The sequence below is a fragment of the Leucopleurus acutus genome (genome assembly GCF_964270905.1).
Source record: "Leucopleurus acutus genome assembly, chromosome: 2".
Lineage (NCBI taxonomy): Eukaryota > Metazoa > Chordata > Mammalia > Artiodactyla > Delphinidae > Leucopleurus > Leucopleurus acutus.
The window spans coordinates 43,738,448-43,753,073 of NC_139143.1; positions in this window are offsets into that span (position 1 = coordinate 43,738,448).

Here is a 14,626-nt window from a genome sequence, read left to right on the forward strand (position 1 = left end):
ACGAGGGTACATTTAGACTGAAGATACAGAGATTTTGTGAGGAGTATCCTAAACTTTGGGTCAGGACAAAGCTACCCTTTGCTGATCTAGCTCTCTGAAGATCTTGAGACATTTGCTTCTGCTGTGACCAGGCTACTTTTGGTGGGCAGTGGTAGTAAACCATGCAACCGTTTCAGGGAGAGAAAGGACATCTGTTCCTGCCCGGCGAGGCACTTAGGCACTTAGGCCCAAGCCCGGTGACAGGTCCCAGTGAAAACCCTGGGAGCAGCTTAGGGGGCCGGCCAACACTGGTTCGTTGGTTCCCTAGCAACAGTGCTCTAGCAAGAGTTTTATTTTTTGCGCTGGCCGCTGGACGTCGGTTCTCGGTTAGAAACCAAAACTCTCGAACTAAATTTGGACTTTATTCCTCTTATCTCCCCTTGCCTGGAACAATAGTGTGATGAATTTATCATTGGTTTGGAGTATGTTATTTCTTGATTGACTTATTATTGTATGCTACTGGCTTGTGAAATTCCCGCAGTGAACCTGTGTTAGACTATTGGAAAAAAAAACGATCTCAGTCTCTGAGCATAATTTGCCTCTCACCCAAACAAAACGGAGACCTTTTATGATCTGCCTGCCTGCCCCTCTGTTCTAACCACACCTTTCACCTCTCTCTGTCTCTTAATTTATGCTGCACCAAAAGCACACTTTCACATCCCCCACGTACTGTTCCATACAACTTATCATTCTTTGTTATTGTAATTGTATGTTTTGCTTAACTTTATGTCTTATCACTCAACTGTAAACTCCTTGAAAGCAGGAACCATATTTATCCTACTGAGCATTGCACTTCCACCCCTTTCAATGTACTGATCCATTAAAGGTGCTTAATAGGTATTTATTTAAGAAAAATAAGTAAATAATGACAAAATGAACATATATATATATATATTTGTGATGTGATATTTATCCTGCTTTATTGTTGACTGAAAATGATACTTTTTGGTTGAAATTATTAGTCTATTTAAATTCTTACAGTGGTACGAATATTTTATAAGCTAGTTTTGTGAGTTATAAACAGTTATAGATTCTGAATTCTACTGCTGGTTTCCTGATAAATATTTCTTGCTTTATTTTTAGGGTTATCATGCTTCTTTTACAATTTTTTCCTCAGATTTCCTCTCTTCCTCTGCTAGTATTAAGTGTTAATCTAGAGGGCAGAATCAATCAAACAATTGATGAGGATTCAAATGAGGTGCTCACAGAGCTATTAAAGAAGAAATTTTTGTTTCTTCCTAGCTTTTAGAAATATTCTACTTTAGAAGATGAGATAGTTCTCATTAAAAATATCACTGAGATGCATTTAACCTTTATAAATTACCTTTAAAGGAACACAACATAACACAAATGTTCAAAGCCCATTTGCAACTTCTGTGGAGGTTTCATCTCAAACTCTCTCTCCTTTTATCACATAGTGGCAAGTAATCCTCCAGCTTTACAGCAGATTTCCTATAGATGTCCTAGTATACCCATTAGTTTTATATTTAATAAAAAACCAAATAGAATCAATTGCTAATATTTTCTTTTTACACATAATGCTTGTATATTTACAAAATTATCAGACAGTGACAAAGAATTCTGTAAGGCAGTGGTCCCCAACTTTTTTGGCACCAGGGACCGGTTTTGTGGAAGAAAGTTTTTCCACAGACTGGGGGCGGGGGAGGGATATGGTTCAGGCAGTAACGCGAACAATGGGGAGTGGCGAGTGGCCGATGAAGCTTCACTCACTGGACCACCGTTCACCTCCTGCTGTGCAGCCCGGTTTCTAACAGGCCGAGGTCCCGTAGACAGGTAGAGGTCCACGGCCTGGGAGTTGGGGACCCCTGCTGTAAGGTACTCAGTAATTCCATAAGTTGGCTGTTTATTAAACTCACCGCATCAGAAATACTGATGCCTTGTTATAGATCCAGATAATTTGAATTAGATTTTCCAGTGGTGAGGAATCCAGAATCTGAATTTGTAAAAGATCGCAGGTGACTCTTACACATAGCCAAGTATGAGAACCACTGTTTTAGACATAAGTATTCATATATGTACAGAATGAGTAGCTAGATGTTTAAGTGTCTTCTGTTAAAGTCTGAAATATTCTGGTACATACATCAGGGGTCCATCTACCCCAGTCTCTGGGTACCAAATGCTGAATTACAGTACATTAGTATTTATGAAGTTATTATAATTGAGTTTGAAACCAGATTTATTTAATTTATATTTTTCTAGATCATTTCCCTTATGAGTTTCCTACTTCTTTAGTTTTTGCAGAATTCTTTCTCGCCAAACTTTTGCAATTCTGTTTTTAACCTGGATACTCCTAGCTAAGTGGCATAGAAGAAAATATCATCTTAAGCAAATTCATTCAATAAACCACAATCAAAATTTGAATAAAATGTCACTTTAATTGAAATAGGCTATTTTCTAAAATCTTACGTTTTATTAGTTTGCTTAAAATCTTAATGAAATAATAAATAAAATTAGCATTTTCAATCATATAGTTTTTGGTATTTAAAAACCCAAGAAGAAATTTACATATAACACCAATGCTTTACAATTATTGGGTTTTATTTTTCCTGACTTCTTCTTATAATAAAAGAAGCTTAATAGGTGATTTTAATTGTTTTAGTTGTGGTTTTCTTAAGACCCACTTTTGGTAGGTTACAGAAATCAACTCAATGAAACTTAAAAACAATTGTGCTCATGTGTGTGAGGGGATATTGTAAGGATTAGGGGTCACACGGACCCCATTGACAATCATATAGCTGTCTTCAAACAGTGGGATCTGGTACAGGAAAAGCAGCCAGAGCTCTCTCTGCAACTCTCCTGTGTGCCTGCTTTTTTTTTTTTTTTGTCTTTCTTAGCACAGATCCTCCTGCTACTTTGCCCATATATGGCAGGAGACACGACAACCAACAGTTCCCAAGTTTGGCATTTGTTTTCAGGAGACACACCCAGACTGAAGGTGGAATCTCTTCGACCCAACCACATTTTAGGGAACAGATGCAGACACTGGTCAGTCAAGGGCCAATCAACCCTTAGGTCAGTCTCTTTGGCCAGAGACATGATGTCGCGATGCAACAATATTTCATCACAACATCCAACCTGGTGACTTTGCGGATCAGCTATGTCAGTTTCCAGGGGAGAGGATTGCTGGGCAGAAAATGTGTAATAGGTGTCATTTCCAAAGCCAACTTAATTCATGTGGATAAAGGGTATTTTTTTTTAAGTTTCAGGTACTATTTCATTATTTAATGCACACATTGATGCTGAATTAACTTTTAGACATAAAACTTTAACCATGTTACTTTTACTTTCAGAATATTCAATAATTTGAAGAAGATTTCTCTCCGTTTGCTCCTAGATTCTCCACAATTTTTTATTGACGAATATGCCTATTATGCTATTCTTGGGTAATTTCATATCCCCTACTGGCAGAAAAAGATGGCAACATTGTTACTACTCCCAGTGCAATGGCTCTTTAGAACCTGTTTATATTGATATAGATCTTCCTATCCCTGTGTTTCCCTAATATCATTTATTCATTGTTAATTATATCATGACTCATTATATTGGTTATCCATTATACTATCCATGATGTAGACTTAAAACCTAAAAGTTGAGAGTTATGTTTTATTCAGCAGGAATTTTTAAGACTTCAAGCCTGGGAGGCAGCATCTCAAGTAACCCTGAGGGAACTGCTGAGGAGGCGAGGTGGGGAATCAGGTTATATAGTTTTGCAACAAAGGGCAGGTAGTGAGGAACATCAAAAGATTATTGTAAATTAAAGAAAACCAGATATCTCAAGTTAAGGAATTTAGTGCTTTTCTATATATGGGAAGATGCAAGAGTTTGGGCTCACCAAAATCATTCCTTTGATATGCACTTCAGCTATCTGGGTCCAGTATCCAGATACTGGACACATCCTGAGTTTCCTCAGGGCTCACCATAGGAAGTGGCTGCAGTCTGATGGCTGCTAGATGGCAGGTATTCTTTCCTTCCTGAGTTTCCTACTCACGTTGGAGGGCTGCAATTGCTGATGACTGTGACATCCTTTATTTACTGATATGGCAGGAAATATTCCATTTCTCAATGAACACTGGCTTTCAATGACTCTCCAAGGTCATCAACCTTATAATATTGGCTTCATTGATGATAACTACAAATGCAAGTGTTATCCAGCCAGGAAAAATGTAAATAATACTTCATTTTCTAGTTGTGCTATATTTAGCATTTGGAATTTATTATATGTCTTAGCCTTGGACTTTTTACGCCATAATCACTGCACTCTTAGAATGGAATCTTTTTTTAACATGGACTGAATCCCTGCCTTCCATCAGCTGGAGTGGGAGAAGTGAAAAAGCAGCCTATTCCTGTAAGAATGCCTATCTCTTCTCCAGAATGGCCTAAGACTGTCCAAGCATAGCACAATATCTCTATGTGGGTTGGATGCAAGAGAGAGAATTGAGAAGATCTCATTGGCTTTGTGGAGTAATAATCTAGAAAGTTCTGAGGGAGGGATGGAAGTGGCCACCCCTGAATAATGCCTTACACATGGACCAGTAGAGGAAGTGGGTGACTGTTCTGGATGCCATAAAGGGGGGAACAGAGGATAAAGGACGTTGGCTATCACTCTCACCATCCTCAGGTGCCATCTTCCAGAGGTGCCAGAGGTAGCACCACAGTTGGAACAAATAGGTGAGAGCTGTCCCAGGGTCCCGTACACATTCATAAGCCGCAGGGTTGGTGGTAGTTGGTAGCCCAGAACTCTGCGCTGGAAATATATAAATAATCTCCAGTAGATCTAATACAATAAATAACACAGGCTCAGCTTCTTCAATGCAGTGTTATTGAAAAAAATAGTTACATAAAACCTATATCAAAAATAATTGGATCTTTACTGATTAAGGAGGAGTTGCAGGATTTAGTAGCATCTCAATGGTCATTTCACTGTGGGAGTGTCACTTGTAAGATGGCTGCTAGGAACTGGTTTTGTCCTCACCGAATTCCCAACCCCAAATGAGATGATATTTACAGATAAGGCCTTTGGGAGGTAATGAGGTTGAGATGAGGTCATGAAGGCAGGGCCCTCATGTGCGATGAGTATCCTTACAATATGAAACCCCAGAGAGCATGAACCTCCCCCTCTCTCTCTCTCTTTCTGCTTTCCTCCTTCCCTCTTTACTGTATGAGGACACAGTGAGAAAGTGGCCATCTACAAGCCAGGAAGAGGGCCCTCATCAAAAACTGACCAAACTGGCTGGCACTCTGACTTTGGCTTCTACCTTCTAGAAAGGTGAGAAAATTAATTTCTGTTGTTTAAGCAACTCAGTCTATGGCATTTTGTTATGGCAGCTCAAGCTAATACAACGGCTAAGTATAGTATTTACTGTTTATACTGTATTAGTTTATAGACGACTAGATAAATTCACTTTAAGTATATTTCAAAAGGACATTTTATATTATTAATTTTTAAACTGAAAAGTACAGTTGACCCTTAAACAACATGAGTTTGAACTGTGTGGGTCTACTTATGTGTGTGTTTTTTTCACAAAATACATACTATCATGCTACACGATCTGCAGTTGTTTGAATCCTTGGGTGCAGAACCTCAGATCCAGAGGGTTGGCTGTAAAGTTATATGAGGATTTTCAAGTGCGTGAAGGACCCCCAAGTTGTTCAAGGGTCAACTGTACGTTGAGATCATTAGCAGTGTTACTTTGTGCAAGGTATTTAACCTCTCTGTTCCCTCATCTAGAAATCTTATAGTAGAACCTCACAGGATTTTTGTGAGTATTAAATTTGTCAATATTTGTAGACTGCTTAAAATAGTGCCTGGGACATAATAAGCTATAACTATATCAAAATAAATATAAGTAAATAAAAATAAAGCACATCTCTAAAGTTACTTATATGTATGTTACTTGATTAAATGTTATCTTTTTACTGCAGAAAACAGTTTAGGCCTAATGCCTCCAATGTTTTTCTCTTTTGGCCTTTTCATGACTATTAATTACTGGATTGCTGCTAATTAATATGTTGTTTTTCTTTATGTTGTAATTCAGCAATGACACAGAGGGCTTTAACTGTAGATTAAGGATAGAAAGTGTTAATACTAGGACAGAAAAACATTTTCATTCATAATTTAAGTTTTTCTACACAGCTATGTGTATGTATTTTATTTCTCCTCTCATCAAAGTGCACTATTTCTTTATCCAATGATGCTATAACATTTAATAAGTCGGTATTTTTACTTGGAAGGCAACATTTTCAAATAGAGAAAATATTTTAAGACTTGCTTGTCTAAATACTAATTTCTTGATCCTATATAAATAATTGTTGTCTTTGCAAACACAGTGGCTGCAATGCATGTACTTAACATTTTCATCTATTCTACAGAGGGGTTTGCTGTAGTTTTATTGCTGTAGTTTCAGAGTTAGCACATTTAAAATATTAGGAATGTTATCTTGTTTTTTTAATTTTTTTTTGAATTTTAGAGACTCCTCCCAGATTTACATATGCATTTAGTCCTCTTTTTTAATACTAATACTATGGAAATTCCATCGTATTCAAAAGACATTATTGCCTTTCTATTAAAGAAATAGGCACATAAACTGATCTTGATCAACTTTCCCTGGGTCATATTCAGAATACATCAGGGTTATCTTCAATATACTCATTTCACTTCTCAGGAAATATGCAGATCCTGAAACTAATCTGTTTCTAAAAGACTAGAGCCCCTATTTATAAATCATGAATTTCACTTGGATACCCCATTCCCCACCTTTTAATTCAGGGAAGAAAAAACAATCATCTTCAGTGGTAGAATTCCATCAAATGCTTGTGCAAAGTGGAGGTTATGGTTATCCTTTTTGCCCAAAGAAAAAAGGGAAAGAGATAACTAACTCTGAAACTGGGCAAGTAGAGGCTGGCGTTGCAGAGGACTGTTCTACCCACAGGTTCCTAATCACTGCCAGGAGTGAGCTTTGGGGAACTAGACCATAACACTGGATATTTATCCACCAGGGGGTGGCAGTGTCCTGATACCAAGCAAAGTATCTGGGGAGGTCAGAGGTTAGTCTACAGAGCTCCAGAGCTCCACTGCTGTCTACTCACACTGCAAAAACAAAACCTCCGTTCTGGCCCTCACTTTGCCCAAAGAAACCTGTTGCCTGCCTTTAATCAGACTAGGGTTCAAATCAGGTGAGGTATCCCACCAGAAATGCAGAACTTAGGAATTTAATAACCCACCTTCAAGTTCAAAGGCTTGTAGACTTCATCATGTCATTATAAAAAAAAAATCCAACTGGATCCAACCTCAGTAACAAACAGCAACAGGGAGCGATGGAAGCAGACAGCCTTCCCTCTGAGCCCCAGATGGAGGTTGATCTTACATTTGTCAGCATACACCCCACCTCAGCTTAATCATTCAACCCTCAAACAGTTGTTAATTTAAAAGAGACATAGACTCTTAATTCTCCTCTTGAATAAGGAATTCAACAAAACTCTGGATTTTACTTTATCTTTTGAATAATGGGAATAAACAAAATTTCAAAGCTCTTCCTTAAAAATAAGACTCACAAGTACCTATATCTTTGATAAAACATACATGAATTTGAATATTATAACCAGGGCTAACATTATTAAAATAACTATTCAGAAGCCCATACTTTCAGGGGATATGTTACAAACCATAGAATGACTTTTATATAATATGCTTCTGAGAGTCTTTGTAGGAGAGATGATGGGAAATATATTTTAACCAGGTTGGCTTACAGTTAAGCAGCCGGTCCAGGCTTTCCCCTACTGAAAGTCCCACTCAGAGAAAAAGGCCTTTCACTAAGTTTAGGTAATTTGTGATAGGACAGTATGCCACACTGCTCCCAAGAAAACAGAATTATTTACTGTAGGGGGGGGGAAAAACCCCAATGTAAATCAAGACAAAAGAACTATTCATTGTAGAAAAATTATTGAGACAAAAAGCACTGTGTTGTCTTTAGGTTTTAGGAAAACTAGGAATCATCTAGACTTATAATTTCTGATAAATTTGTAATTTATCTTTTTTGATGCCTCAGAAAGAGGAACAAGTGAAATTATTTATCTTCATCATCAGAAGTACAGGAATTATACTGAATTTGAGAGTTATTGTAATTTTCACGTCATTGTTTTATATCTTTATATAATTATTTAAAACAAGATTTTTCAAATTATCATATTGTATAGCTAATGCATATGTTCTTTTCCATATGCAGTTATTAGAGGGTGATGTCCTTTTTTCTTTTTGAAGAGGAAAGTGAATTTTGTCAGTTATGATTATGTCTCCATCTAGTGGTGGAAATATATTTCAAGTACTTGGACAATAAGGAAACATCTTATCCTTATTTCCTGTATTTCCACACTGTGAGACATCTGCAGTGCTGAATAAATAGGAATTACTGTGGTTGTTATTGGGTACATATCATTAGGGTCTCCACAATTTCTCTTGCTGTTATAAGGGAGGAAATACTATTTTCTGCTGAGTGATATCTTTATTTAAATTTTACTTTCTTCCGTTCAAATAGTAGCATCAAGTTTTTGAAATATTAGCAAGGTGTCTTCCTAAAAAATGTAAAATTCTAAAAACATATAGTAAAGATGCTGGTACTTCTTATTTATGTGAAGAAGTCAATTAGCTATATGGCCATTGTATCAGCTCTGCCTCGTCCTAACATTTAGAGCTAAGGTTTGTTATTAACACTGTCCTTAAAAAGTTCCAGGTATAAAATTTAAATACTTTTGTAATGACTCTCCCTCATTTACCAACTGAGTCTTTCTGAGCCTTCATTTTTTTACCCATAACAATGTAAATAAACACTTGACAAACCTACAGTACTTCCTGCATTTACACACATACTCTCAACCCTTCCTACAACTTTGCCAGGGGGTAAGAAAGGTGTTTATGACTCTGTCTTATGATGAAGAAAATGTGGTGCAAAGAGATCTTATAACTTATCCAACCTCAATAAACAGGTAATGGCAGAAATGGAAATTTATGGTAGATTTCCAGATTCAAAATTCAGTACTTTTTATAAGACCTCTCCCCACTTGACAATTATAATGATTAAGTGAAATAATACTCATACAAATGCTTAAACCCAATAGGAACATAAGTTATTGTAAAATTACATAATAAAGAGAATGATGAGGTCCCTGAATGTAAGAAGGTTATGGGCAGATAAGATAGAAAAATACTTCATAAAAGTATGTATGTCAAGTTGAATTGAACTGACCATTAAAATAAAAAAACTCCAGAAATTTGAGAAGCTTTTAATACATACAATTTATACAAATATATATTTTTCTACCACCCCACTCTTTTCCTATAACCATCTTCTTAAAATACTGTTGGGTGGATTACTGGTAGGTTAAGATTTCTGCCATAAATTAGAAGAGTGATTAGGAGAAGATGCTATATAGTTCAGTAGACATTTGTTTATAATAGAAGAAAGAAAGAAAGAAAGAAAGAAAGAAAGAAAGAAAGAAAGAAAGAAAGAAAGAAAGAAAGAAAGAAAGAAGGAAAGAAAGAAGGAAAGAAAGAAAGAAAGAAGGAAGGAAGGAAAGAAAGAAAGAAAGAAAGAAAAAGAAAGAAAGAAAGAAAGAAAGAAAGAAAGAAAGAAAGAAAGAAAGAAAGAAAGAAAGAAAGAAAGAAAGAAAGAAAAAGAAAGAAGAGAAGAGAAGAGAAAAGAGAAAAAGAAAAAGAAAAGGAAACAAGCTAAGTGTTGATTGTATATATAAGACACTGTATGTAAGAAGTGTGCATGTGGGGACTGGAGGCTGGCTGTAGAGAAGAGTAAGGTCAGGTTCTTTCTCTTGAAAAAGTTCTTGTTTCCTTCCTCCTGTACTTCCCTTTCACATTTCACTCTATTCCCATCAAGGGAATTGTGATTTATATACAAGTATGTAACAATAGAAATGGAGGAGAGAGATAAAAGCTGAGTCACATCTTCTTCTGTTCCCATCAAGTTTCATGGGAACAACCAGTCTGCACAACTAGTCTCCAAATTCACTTGGAGGTCCTTGTACTTAGTGGTACCTTAGGAACCTGCTGTATGTGGTCGTAGAAAAGTAGATTCTGAGTACATACTCCACGTAGAAGGGTAACTGAATTGCAACCTCAATTTCTCTTAACTTCTGCCTCCTGGCCCCCTCCTTCCCACCTCTTGCTCCTTTTAGAGATAATGAGATGCAAAACCCAAAGATCTAATCTCAAGCTCAGTCTTTCTTGTCAGCCATTTCTGAAAACAGAGGGGACTGGAATTACTTGTGGCCCTAATAATCCAACCAGGCATACTCAAAGCTAATCACAGATTTTTATTTTAGGACTAAAATTGAGTTTGGAAACCTAGACTTTCTTCCTTCCTATCACAGGTACAGGCTAGCTCACATTTTTTCTGCAATTGGAAAGGTCCCATTATGTCTGGACAAATGACTTCTCAACCAGAAGTTAATATTATCTTGTCTTTCACATATAGGCCAACTTGGAGCATGTTCTCCAGCCCAGAAGAGCTTTTGGTTGTATCTGGAGAGGACATTAACTAGGTGTCAGGAAATCAGATTCCAGCCCCAGCTGTCCCTGACTTGTGCTCACCTACCTTTCTGGACCTTAATGCCCTCTCTTGCAAATTGAATGAGTTAAACTAAAGACTCTCAAAACTTTCTTCTAGCATTAGTAAGCTGATTCTAGTGTTTAATAGAGAGCTGGAAATGAATTCCTGCCTGACATTTGCTTCAAAAACCCCTGGTACTGGAGTGAGTCAATTCTCTTAGCAATTCTTGCAGAGAATCTGCTCTAAAAATAACTGAAGCAAGCTCGGTATGAGTTCTTCCAAAACAGAATCCTTCCTTTCCTTTACGTTTAACATTTTATTTGTCAGCAAAGTTAATCTATTTTTTATAAGTGCCAAAAGGATAGACTCAAGTTCAGGGATGTCTTTATCTGACTTCGGAGAATCACTGTCATCATTGCTGCTTTTCCTCTTTCTTAGTAAACTCTAATTTAAATTTTAAAATTCCATGTAAATCACAGATATTTGATTGCATTTAGCCTTTTTTCAATATGAGCTAGATTTTTTCTTTAAGGGCTCTTGTAGAGTCCCTCTCTGAAAGAGGAGTCACCTGTGGAATGAAACATGGCCCTCTGCTCTCAATTTGACAACAAGCCCATCAAGTCTGTCATGCTTAGTACTGGGGCTGCCTCGCTCCTAAAACCTGCCCTTACTCCTTACTACTTGCCCCTCCAGGGATCCTGGATCCTTCTGGAGAGAGGTTTCCTAAGATTCTGATATAAGAATCAGGCACGCAAATAAATTACCCCCCCCCCGCTGTGCTCCTCAAGTTTCTCAAATTTGTATCATGCTCCCAGTCCCCAATTCTCTCTGTATCCTCTTTAGGTAAATTGTCTAAAAAATTATCCAGAGTCCCAAGTTTTCCAAATGATTCATTTTTTGCAGAAAGCAGCCAAAAGTTCCTTCCTCCTTAAGGGAAGTCTGGAGCAACTCAATTGCATAAGTTTCCAGCTAAGTGTCTCTAGGGATTTTCTTTAAGTAAAGAGGAATGGGGTGCCTCTAACTACTGAAGTCTCCAGCTAGGAGGTCAACTGAAGACCGTTTCAGTCCTGCACTGCACAAGCCTTCTGGGAGACCCCACCCCTTGTGGAGCTACAGGCAACAAGTGTGAGACTTCAAAGCTCCTACAGTTCTCACCTCCTCCTCACAGAAGAGTCCCCTGCCTCTGCATCCCATTCTGCTCTGGCTCCAGATTCTGAGACTGTCCCTGAGTGGTCCAATGACAGGTTCCCAAGGGTGCCACCACCCACTTCTTCCTGATCCCTCACCCTCATTTGTAAGGTTTTGTTTCTTATGCTGTTTACTAGATGTTTATTTTATCATTCTCTATGTATCTTTGTATATCTAAATTACTTAATGATGAGCAAAAAAATTTCAGAGGATTGGATCTGTTTTGTCACCTTCTACCTTAGTGAACTGAAACATTGCTTCTATGAGGAGACATTATTTCTTACTGAGTTTTTTCTAGTGTTATATTTTCTTACCAGCTTAATAGAGAAAACTTTAAAAATAGCTACTAGTTTAGGGATCATTTACATACTTAACTAATTAACAGGTATCTTGAGTCAAATAAAAACAATGAAATTTTGTCTTAAATTTCATTTAAAAAAATTGAACTTAATACATACAAGTTTTTAATAACCTTTTAGAAAGCTCTCTTGTATTGTTTTCAACAGATACTTATTCCACACTGTATTCAGCCAGTGTTGCATTAGGAGTCTTAGAGCGTACAAATTGAAATAACATGCTCCATGCCATTTAAGTAACCTATAACCAAATAAGGAGATAATAAATTCATGCACTAGCATCTAACATTATTTTTGGAACAAAGCATAGGATAAATATACTTTCATCAAGAGTTAAAAGCTATGATTCTGGAAATTGAGAGTGGGCATGATGCTCTTCTTAATACTCCACATACATCAAGGTGATATGGTAGATGGGACTGACTTTTGTAACTTCTCATCCCACACAAAATAATTAGAAAAACTGGGTACGATAAGTGCAAATTAACTTTGAAAATACATAGCTGAACTTGGAGTTAAGAACGAGAGATCCCTAGGTAGAAGAAATGAATAGAATATTCAAAATCAAGGTAGTGAGCAAGAGCTAAACCCAGTGACCCATAGAGGAGACAGAATGAAGTAAATCCCTATGGGGACCATGGTTTTAACACTTACCAGGGTTCTGGACTTGAGCCCAAAATCCCAGACAACATTGGCACCTAGAACTGGGCCTTTTCATACATCTGAGAGCCAGTCTATAACATGGAAAGTAGAATACCCTGCCCACCAAGCCAGTGAGGCAGCAAAGAAGCAAAAGGGAGGAAAAAAAGAAATAGAAAGCCTGCCTCTAAACCTTAGAGTGCCATATGAATTTGCATTTTCTTATCTATACGGAAAACCCCAACTGATAAATTCTTATAAACACTGAAACCTGTGCTCCTGTCCCACAGGGAAACCACAAAGTAGTACACTTCATTACTGTGGAAACAACTCCCACTGAAGAAGAGTTCCTAGTAAAAATGTATAACTCACTAGAGGAGACAAAGGACTAGGGATGAGGGTAGGGGGGGAGAGGGAGAGAGGGAAAGTGAGAGAGAGAGAGAGAGAGAAAGTGAGAGAGAGAGAGAGAGAGCAATGAACTAGAGAAATCCCATGTATTATCTATCCCAGATAATAGAAAAATATGAGCATGCCTTAAGCTAAGAATATTTACGATGTTCAAAGAGAGGTAAGGAGTAGAAATTGTATTGCAAGAACAAGACATAATGAAGAGGATCAGACATGTTTAAAACAGAGCAAAACAGAAATTCTAAAAATTAAAAATATAGTAATTCATACTTCCATATCTGGCCAGAGAGAATAGCTAGTACCAGACTTGCCCTGCTACATAAACAACAAGTAAGTTGAATAAAATATAGGGAACAATTGTTTTTAGACATTACATTACAGCCTGAGAAAATGGAAACAAATAGCTGACCCCTACAATTGCTCTGGCTTCTATGTGGTGACATATTTTGGATCGCAACAGAGAGAGGGAATGCCCAAGCAGAGCACAGTGAGCTCAAAGAACTTAAGAGAAAAAGTCAGGGTTCAGGGAGGTTGAAGTGGCAGGATTTTTCTGAGAAGAGTGAAGAGAGCAACACACAGAAAGAGCTCCATAAATTCGCCTAAGCATCACCTTGCATCAGACATTGTAGAAGCAGCAGCATAGGACTGTGATCCTTGAGAGAAGGGAAAGAGACAAGGTGAACTTCACCACAGGAACAGCTTATTACCTGGAGATGGTTACCAGACTACAGTACTGGGAGCCAGCAGTCTCACTGGTTGACAGGCAGAGACTGGAGTTTGGTATGGGCAAGGCAGCTAGGATTTGCAGGGTCAAGTATCAGACAGAAAAGGAGCTGCAAAGAAATTTACGGAGGGATGCTCTCAAGTATTTGGCTGAGTGCTAGCTACACATGTATAACAAATTACCTGAGACCAGAGAAACAACACCAGAAAGACAAAGGCAGAACATTCTCGAAGCTCAAAAGACTGGGGATAATTTATGTTCTCACTGGAAAGACCTCAACACATGGGCCATCAGGTAGAAACCTGAAAGTGTATTATTGCCTTACCATTAAGGCCAAATTAACTTGAGTAAAGACTGTTCTGAATCAAGTTAACAAACTTTAGGAACAGAGAAAATAAGAAAAAACAAAAAACTAATGTTTCTTTTTAGGATTTTTTTTTATTGTGGTAAAATATACATCACACAAAATTTACCATTTTAACCACATTTAAGTGTACAATTCAGTGGCATTGTACACATACATTCACCATATTTTGTGACTGTTACCAAACTCAGGTTCAGCTGCTTGCCACTCAAAAGCCAATAATCAAGGGACAAGTGTTGGTAGAAAGGAAAGTTGTTTTATTCAGAAAAGCAGGCAACCTAGGGAGTAGGTGGACTCATGTCCCTAGACCAAAGATTCTGCTCAACCATGA